This window comes from Nesoenas mayeri (genome assembly GCF_963082525.1).
Source record: "Nesoenas mayeri genome assembly, chromosome: 9".
Lineage (NCBI taxonomy): Eukaryota > Metazoa > Chordata > Aves > Columbiformes > Columbidae > Nesoenas > Nesoenas mayeri.
Window position 1 is genome coordinate 21,364,177 of NC_137557.1, and position 10,146 is coordinate 21,374,322.

Here is a 10,146-nt window from a genome sequence, read left to right on the forward strand (position 1 = left end):
GAATGTAACGATAGACGGGCTAGGATCACCTCACTCATGATAAAGTTCAGGTACAATGTGTAGCCCATAAAGAAGAAACCTCTGGAGTTTCATCCTGAAATCACTGCTCTGAGTCATGAGGGTTTCTGTAGTGCAGACACAAGGCGTGATGACAGGTGGTGTTTGTCACCTTAGGGGAGAAGGCAGATTTTTAGCCCAGTACTGGAGATGGTAAGAATATACCTACCGGGTTTATTCCTGCCAAGGGCTGACTTGTCTGTTGAAATCTTGGAGTAGTGTGTTTGCAAATAGGGCGAGTTGTGGAGCTCTGTCTTCCAGATGGAACCCAGAAACTTCATCTTTCCAAATCCATCCCCCCCTCCACCACACCACACAGGCTAGACAGAAGAAAGAATAAGGGAAGGGGATGTACATAAGGGAAAGTCATGGGCCGTGTCTCAAGAAGGAAAAGTACAGCAGCAATGCACTGCAGCAGGTAGGGCAACAGCAGGGCTGTGGTGCTACTGCATCTGCCAACTCTCTACTGCGTGACTTTGCTGGAAGTAATGTCATTTCTCCACCCGTTTTCCAGTCTATGGAAATATTTAGATGACAGTATTTACAAACTGAAGAACAAAAGCACTATCTATAAAATAGGTCTGCTCAAGCCCAAGTAACTTCTGTTTGCTGTATTCAGAAAAGGACTGTTTTCTTTGGCCACAGCTCTTACACACGTCTGAAGCCCAAAGGGGTATACTGGTCTGTCAATCCTTGTAATATTACACCACTGATGTGTACAGCGAAGCAGAGAACAACATTTAAATACCACAGAGGGCCAAAAATTACTCCACACTATACCAAGAAGTAGGTGATAAGTGAGCAACTGTACAGCCTGAGAATTTGGGACTGCTGGCATGTCTCCATCAGACAGTGACCCTGGGGGCTAACATCCCCTGAGGATTTTCAACAGCAGAGGCAGGGCCTGGCAAAACAATCAAATCTGGCTGACAGCACCACTCAGATTTGGCACTGTGGCAGAGATATTAATAACCGGGTGTGCACATCTGGCCAATGTACACACGGAAGACACTCAGACTCTTCCCTTCCTAAGACTGGCTGGGCATTGCTTGCATCTCTTAGGGCACCAGCCCATCAAGACCAAGACTACTTGCACTGACATACCCTCAAAAAAGCTGCAAATATGTCCCTGCTTTGCTGGAGTGACAGGCTGGGAAAAGGGGCAAGGAGTGCGGGGTGTGCCTGAAGGCAGCCAGAAGCAAGTGTTATGCTTAATCAGCTTAGCCAAAATAAATCAATAGGCACTGAAATGGGAGGGTCCCCTCACAGAACAATGCAGCCGACTGAAACCTTCTGGAAGGAATGGAATGTGCAAACGAGCAGCTCTCCCCAAGATATGATCTGAATCAACCTGAAGCAGCCCCAGCCAGATGTACCATGTGTTCAGAGCATTCCACCACGACATCCCGATCAATGGTGTCAAAACCAGCAGACAGAACAAGGAACGTTAATACAGAACATACCTCCGAGTCAGCCAGCAGAGAGAGATCACGGCAGACCTTCAAAAGGGCTGTCTCGGGACCATGCCTCCTGCTCCAGCCAGACTGCAATTTATCAGTGGCGTTGTATACACAGAGGTGTGACTGATGCTGTAATGCAATGGCTCTCTTGGCAGAGAGGAAGGAATGGCAGGATGGATGTCAGACAGCAGCTGAAAAATATTCCAACAAAAGAGACGGCTGCTGTGAGACAGAAGACAAGACATCCAATTTTAGTGCTCTAACAAAACAATCCAGCAGTAAGGGAGCCCTGATGGAGGATAGGGTTTCACAAGTAGAGTTGATACGCTGGCAAGCAAAGGGTCACTCAGTCAGATCATAAGGGTTAGCAATGAATTCACATCACACTTGTAAAGCTCAACTACTTGGCGTGATCTCCAGGGAGGTCCCCATAGGATTCACAACATGGCCAATAGAAACACTTGGCTCACGACCGGCCCACAATCTGGGGATGCAGTCCAACCTCATGATCTGCTGCAGATCTCTGGAAGGAGCAGGTTGCCTCCGCTTTGCTTTTCCTCTTGTCACCTCCTGCAACAACAGATGCAATTTTTGAGAGCTCGTGGTCAGACAACACAACTCCTCCTGGTCCCATGTCGGACAGAACAAGTCTGCGTGCTGGAGTCCCCAACAGAGCAGACGAGCCAGCCTGCAGCAGGCAGCGCTGGTGCTCCTCAAAGCCTCACCTCCCTGTAGGCCACAGCAAGCACAGGTGCAGATGGTCAGTCCCATTGGAAACAGCACGCACAGCAGCCCTCAGTCTCTGGAAGATGTAACCTGGAAGAGATCACTCTTGCCCTCACCCCAAGGACCTGGCAGTGTGTGTCCCTTCCAGACACTCTCACATCCCTCAGCTCTCTGGCCACCATCATTCCTCAAGCATCCGAGGTCCAGCAAACAGAAGAGCACCATGTCCCTGCTCATCAAATCCCAGCATGTGGGGAGGGAATACAGACCAGGGGGTGTTCTCCCTGCACCTCAGCTCCACTGTGTGCTTTGTGCAAGGATGCAGTTGTCTGAGGTAAAGGGGGAAGCAGAGGAAGCTGTATTACAAACCCAGCTCTTTCCCTTAAGGATTTCAAAAGCAGACAGGCATTAATGGGGAAGGTGAGAATGATTCCTCTTTTTTTTTATGAGATAGTTATATCAGTAACAACATGAGTAATGTCTGAAACAGGCAGCTTGGGATGCTGGCTGGACATGTTGCTCGTATCTTACAAGATGACTCAGTGCAACAAAAACAAACAAACAAACACACAGACACATGCTGGAGGCCAACCAAAGGCTAATTAGAGCTGCACTGCATTTGCCAGAAAAGCCCCCTGCTGAGCTACAGCTTATCCCGGCAGAGGGAGTTGTCTGTCTGTCCAGACAAATCACATCCCAGACCAGCTCCTGAGCAGCCGAGGAACAAGTGGGGTCTCTTGGGGGTAGCTCTAATGCCACACACACCCACCCCCCCGCCAACACCCTTTGCAATCCCCACAAGGGCTGGGAGCCATTTCTTTTTAATCCCTCAGAGACAAGGCTATGCTGTGGAAACATATTCTGTCTGAAGGAATGCAATTTGCTAGAGGACAAGCCTCCTCTGGCAACCTGGATTTTAAGAGAGAAATGTGAAAATTGTACAGGTCTTCCTGGAAAAGCTGGAGTGCCAGCAGCCCTTTGCGGTACAGCCAGGGGACACCGAGGCAGCTCCGTGCCACCAAGTACACAGCCACTCAATAGAGCTCAACCGCACAACATCTTCACGGTTGGCTTGTTTGGTTGATCTCATTCACACACGAAAACAAGGCAGGCCCTGGGAACTTGGTGTATTTACTGTATTTGAGGTGCATTTTAAAAACCTAGTTCTAACCACATTAAAATTGAATAACTTGGCAGGGAGTCTATAACACAGACTGTGTTTCAAGACATAGCAAGAAAGTAAGGTGGTTAATGCAATTATGCTGACAGTAAAATGCTGAACTTAATTATGACTTCAGCAATGATGACATATTTGTGATGATTAAGTTCAAGATCTGCAGATAAACTGCTGGGTTCCCTGGGCTCTCTTTTTCCTTCTCCTTCCCTAAGGAAACAATCCTGCTGCAACCTCAGTCTCTTCCTCAGCCTGTCAGTCCCCTCAATAAGGTTCAGCTCCTCTCACTTAATTTAACAAAGGACCAAGGAAGTAAAACAAACAAACAAACAAACAAACAAACAATGAGGAAATGAAGTTCCTGTAAATTCTGTGGACATGGGCATCTGGGCCGAGGTGAGAGGTTCTGGAACAGGAATTCACCTTTTGCTGAGATGCAGAGTAACCAAGTATGGACATGAAGGAGAGAGGATCCAAGCAGATGACACAAAGCCATGGGGAATCAAGCTTCATTGCTCCCAGAAAAGCTTGCTAGATGGCAAGTGTGGAAGGAGACTTTCTCCTGGAGGCACACAGTATTTCACAAAAGATATTAAAGATAGCTCCATGTCATCCCTCCTCACTTCCACTGGTTACTGGCACTGCACAACTGCTAAAGAGGCAGCTTGTTACTGCTCCAGGGTCTCCTGTGCACAGAGTTGCACACACACACAACAAGAGGCTTTCTGCTGCCACAGCAAACTTTGCCTTGTTTCTATTGTAAAACTAGGAGTGGGCTCAAACAAAGCTCCAGCTACCTTGGGCTGCCAGAACAGCTCCCTCCCCTCACATCCAGCTCCTGGTCAGGGGGCAACAGTGAGTTGTTTCCACATCTACCCGGCTTCCATCCAGACCTGGGTTACAAAAACCACCCGATATTTAGATCCAGAAGTTCTCCTTGAGAACTCTGACAGCATGCTGACAGTCTTAGCAGCATGAACAGAGTCACCAACATGCTAGCTGGAAGGGACCTGTGGAGGTCTGTAGTTCAAATCTCCTTGAAGCAGGGCCATCGCCAACCCATATCGAGTTGACTGCAGCTTTGTCTGAGCCTCAAAAACCACCTGGGAGAGAGATCCCCTGACCTCTCTGGGCAACCTGTCCCAGTGCTGCACCACCCCTGTAGGAGAAAGGGTTTCCCAATATCTGATCTGAACCTTCCAACCTGCAATGTGTGGCCACTGCTCCTTGGTTTTCTATCTGCCACTGTTAGAAGAGTCTGATTCCATCAACTCAACTGCTCTTCCAGTAGCTATGGGATGTTGCTAGATTCCCCTCAGCCTCCTCTTGAGCAGACTAAATGAGTCAGGACCTCACCCAGGTCCTGACCATGTTGGTGGTTCCCTACTAGACCTCCTCCATGTTCTCACAACCCTTCTCACCCTGGGGTCCCAGAACTGGACGTTATTGTACTTGCTGTTGGCACAAATCCAGAGTCCCATCCATAATCTAGCAGTCAGCATTGCTAGAGCTCAGAAGCAGCCTGATGCTGGATAGTCTTACACAGGTGATTCCTATCCAGCAGGACCAGGGAAGATGGGTTGCAGTGAAATACTGGGCAGCCTAGGATGAAACAAGAACTTTTAATATTTTTAGTCGAGAGAAACATGATCATTGAGCATTACTCCATCATACAGCAATGAGCTGCTCAAATGCAAAGTGCATGGGTGCAGGACATCAGCCCTACTCACTGTGCTGCACACAGACAGCAATCTGCTCCAAGTACCAACCTGTGTTTCTCCTGCCCTCCCCAGGCACCTCCTGCACACCATGATGGGGTTCCCCTTGAGTTGGGGAGCCACAGGTAGGCAGTCAGTTTGGAAAAGGAGCAAGAAACTCTAATTTAAACCAGAAGCTTACAAGATCATTTCCTCCTTCTAATGAATTCTGTGCAAATAACTTTATTGATACAACAAAGAGACGGACGTCACTGGAGTAAACCAGCCAAGTGCCCTCCCCACTCTGGCCTGAACGCAAACATCATAAAGCTCTTTCTTGAAAAACACAGCACAAAATTAATAAAAGCAGGCCTTGGAGTTGGGACTTGAGCCCACAGTTCCCCTCTCTCAGCCCAATGCCCACATTCCCCTTTCCTCTTTGCTTTCAGAGTCCAGAGAGGTGGGTTTGTCTGGCCTCAAAGGCAAATTGAAAGCAAGTCTCCTGCTTGATAAAGGACCACACTCACCAAGCGACTACGAAGCAAAGGCAGTTCCCAGTGCTGTTAGTGAGCACTGTAGGTGCCCACCCTTATAAGATGGATCTGGATTCTGAATGGATGGACATTTCTCTGAAGCCTTGAGTCATCTCCAGGTGCAGGAGGGTTTCAGATACAACCAATACAAAGTCTCTGACTGCCAATTTCCACACAGCTTCTTGCTAAGCACATGGAGTTCTTAGATCTCCCTTTCAAGAAACTCTCAGACACTGTGTTTAGATGGTAGATGCTTAAATTCCTTCTTGGAGCTCAACTCTTCCCAACACTTTTCTTCTACATGAATCCATAGGAAATAAATGAACACGTAAAAACCAAAACAGTTATTATAATAAAGGAACTTTCCCTAGAAGAGAAAATCCTAGAAAACAGGACGGGTTTTTGGAGATGACTGTGTCAGCACTGCTGTGGGGAGACTCTGAAGGAAACCACACGCTCTGGCACTTGCAGTACCTGCTAAACACAACCCACCTGACAGCCAACAGGAACTTGTGACAGCTTCTTCTGGCAGCCCTTTTGGTTACATTTATTTCCAGAAGAATCCTACTGAAAAACATCACATGCTTTTGGCACAATACCTAAGGAACAAGCTGACTGAGGAAAAGTAGAGTAAGAGCATGACTAGAACCTCCACACATCTGCCTGACTCAGCTCCAGAGGGTGTCAAGTTGTCCAGGAGAAATGGGAGGAAGAAACATGAAAAAGAAGGAGTTCAGGATACCAAAACACATGCCATGCCCAGAACAGAGGCAGTAACCACAGCACCAGATGGAAACACCTTGAACAGCCATCTGCCACTACTACATGTCACCCCCTGCCCTCCTGGGCTCATTGCTCTTCACCAGAGGCAGGGCTGGCAGGTGGCATGGCAAGCACACATCCCGCTCAAACAGCAGGGCGCTCATCTTGTGGTTGCTGGTGCCCTCGCTCTGCAGCAGCCTCGCACTCCAACCACCGTGCTGCAGGTCCCTGCCATGCCCAGGGCTGATGGAGTTCTCCGTCCCTGTGGAGGTGAGGCCAAGGCTTTTCCCAGGCAGCTGCAGGAGGCAGCTCAGCCCCACCTGCCCCAGCTGGGCTGTTTGAATTTCAAGCACTGACAGGCAGGGACTTGCAGTTTTGCCCATGCTTTCCATAATGAAAGTCCCCAGAGAATGTGTTTACATTGACATCTAGGGTCAAGCCTGAGGGTTGACTCCACCCAGCCTAAACCTGCCTCAGAGCCTTCACCAAAGCCATCCTCTCTGTCCTTCCTGATTCTCCAGATGAGCTCTTCAAGGAACCAGCCTTGTTTCTCCTTCTGGGCTTGTCTTTAATTATGGGTGCTGGAGATGGGAAGCAGGCTCTGCTCAAGACTGGGCAACAGTGGGTTTGGTGTTGGCCAACTGCTGGAGCTTACGTCTTGCAGGTGAATGGTTTGATACCAGGCTCACAGCACAGAGGTGCGGGACTGACAAGTTGATTTCTTCTCAGATCCTGAAGTCTAGCAAAGCTGTGCCAAAAAGCCTCAAAGACCAAAGCTAAGGGAGGTGTCAGAGTAGATGGTCAGCAGAGCAGGAGCTGGAGGTTTCTCTAAAGCCGAGGTTTAGTGATACCCCTGCTATGCCCTGAAACCACATCTCTGACAAAGTCTGTGCTATATACCTCTATAAGCCAAGGGCATTTTATACACTATCTGGAGCAAGGGCCACCTCTTGCACCTTTGCCAGCACATGACTCTTGTGACTTGAATGTGCATAAGAAGTCACCAGCTGCAACCCCAGAACTCTTACTCCCCAGCATCTTGCTCTTTGAATTCCTTGTTACTCACCAAACACTTGATCAGGGACAGTTGTCTCATCAATTGCCTGTTCTCCCACCTTTTATTGCCCAGATGATGCCCATCTACAGATGATTTAGACAGTGCAGTTGTCAAATGAGCTTGCTATGATCTAGACAGCTCAGGAGCTATGGGGACAAGTCACCCCTGCTTCCGTGCATCCCTGGCAGACCACATACCCCACCTCTGAGAGGGGTGGGAGCAAAGAAACCAGTAAGAGTGACTGAGACAGTGTCCCAAAGATGCCTGCATTTTCAGTTTGTACATTGATTTTCAGAGCTGCCCTCTAATTACAGTTTTAGGCTGTATATCATTGGGATTTTTGTTTGACACAGCAACATGCACTAACCTCTTGTGGATCTAGTCCTGCCACTTTGTTCACAAGCCCCTGTTTGTGCCTGTGTGCATACTTGGCTTTTGCTTTGTCAATTAATTGCAAGGACACAGAAGCTATGACTGTACTAAGAATTTTTTACTGGAGTTTGGAGAACTTCAAGTAATACCCAGAAGCCAATAAAATGGCTTCCCCCCAAACTAGCATTTCAGCGTCCAATTAAACTGGGCCCTGAATTCATCAAGTAAATGAACCCCTTCCTAACATGCTCCATAAAACACGGCAGGCTGCAGAGGACAGTGCTGCAATTTCTCCAGAGCTTAAGAAAATAAATCAATCCCCAAAACAGAATGGAGCATTTTTAACTCTCTAGAAAAAATAATATAATATCATATGAACTAGCATTATTTTTCCTCTTTTAAGTTACCCTGCGTAGCATAAATATAAGCCTGCGTGTTCCTGGCTTCCTGTGATTCCATCACTCTTTCCTGAGCTGTTTTGCTTACGTGATTTGTTTCTAGTCACATGAGCTGCCTACGATGCTCTGTTGACACAACCATAAGCACAGGAACAGCAATCATTTTCCACTGATTTCAGAGACACAGCACCTTCACTTCGACCCTCCAAAGGTCCCTTCCATCACCACCACACGGCTGCTGAGAGGTGAGTGGAAGTACTGAGCAGCTCCACATGATCAGAATCAGCGCAGAGAACAGCAGGAAGACTTTGCATTCTCCTGCAAATACCTATGTCGCACCAGAAAAAAAAAAAAAGAAGAAAAATGACTGTCCAAACAGAGGAGTTAAGTTCTCCTCTGCATGTTGCAGTCCTACATCACATTCATGATGCTTGGGAACCCATTGAGCCTTTGGGAACGGGAGAGCCAGGTAGGTAACGCTCACTGGCCCCGTCAATGTTTCTTAAGGTTTTTTTTGCCACCCTGTTTCTGACACCCACAAGTAGCCCAAACGCTTACTGGGACTGACTTGCCAGCTCCCTGTTGGTCTTCCAGTTGAACTAGAGGCAGTGGGTTTCCAGCCAGCAGCAGCCCCTTGCCCTGTAGCTGAGGAGGTTCAGCTGTGCATTGCCTGGAGCAGAAAGCTGTGAAGAAACATCTCCTAGAGGTTATGTTTCTCTGAGCTGAAGTTTCAGAGCTGTTTCTCAGACCAAGTATTCAAAACCATTATGCTCCTCTTAAAGTTGGTCTGGCTTCTCCAGAGACAAGGGCAGACACATAATGCGGAGGAAGGAATGACAGCACTCATCACCTCTTTCAAATAGGCTTGCTAATCTCCCTTCACGCTACCTCACATTGGTGCCTTCCAGCACTGCTTTAAATGATGGCTCCTCACCAAAACAGACGTAAGAAGCTTCTCCAGTGGACTAAGGGACTCAACCACCAACATAAATCAGCTGAGCAGTATGCCAAGTGAATGAGCTGGGTAGGACAGCAAGGCTGAAATCCGCTCTAAACTTGAGTAGTTACAAGACATCCTCCTCCGTAGGACACAATAAAGCAGGAACTTATAAGGGTCCTTTTTTGTACTATTATAAAGAGTCTGGGCTATAAAGTATCATCTCCTTTGACAAATGACCAGCCCAGAGTAGGAGCTTATCATGGATAAGACAAGATCTACAAATATCCTTTACTCTGGTCATGTCCCAGGTTGTTCACAGATACCTCCAGAAAACACATCTGTGCAGTCTGAGGAATCTCTTGCAATAGGGTCAAACTCAGTGTTTATACACAACATGAGCTACCAAAATGGGGGCCAGGACTCTGAAGTAACAGGGATTGGTCTCTGCCTGCAAAATACTTCTTATTTTGATTTAGAAAAGATGAGTGTTTACCAAAACTGACCACAAAATATATCATTGCTAAAAAGCATCTCACAAACACCCCCCGAGAGCACAGGGCTTTTCCCCCACCTACAGATACGTAACTTGCAATGTGAATGCGAACCCATGAGAGGCTATGAAAGCAGGCATTTTCTAAAGCGTTTCACAAAACACACAGGAGCAAAGTGCAGAGCCTGATTACGTACATGTTAATCTGATAAAAATAAAACCTGTGTCCTGTCAACAAACTTGGAGTGTCATTGCCAGAGGTACAGACGGGGAGTTACCCCAGCCACGCATTGCATGTCGGAAGAAATATGCTCTAAAGGGCACGCACTTAAAAAAGCTTTCAGCCTTAGCCAGGATTGTGTTCAAGGGATTCAGCAACCTCTCTGAAGAAAATGTACTGTAACGAGAATGCCTGTAAGTCATTTAGGAACTAGTAAAACTATCTTGCTGAGGAGGACCAGTGACATATGCATCACTGCT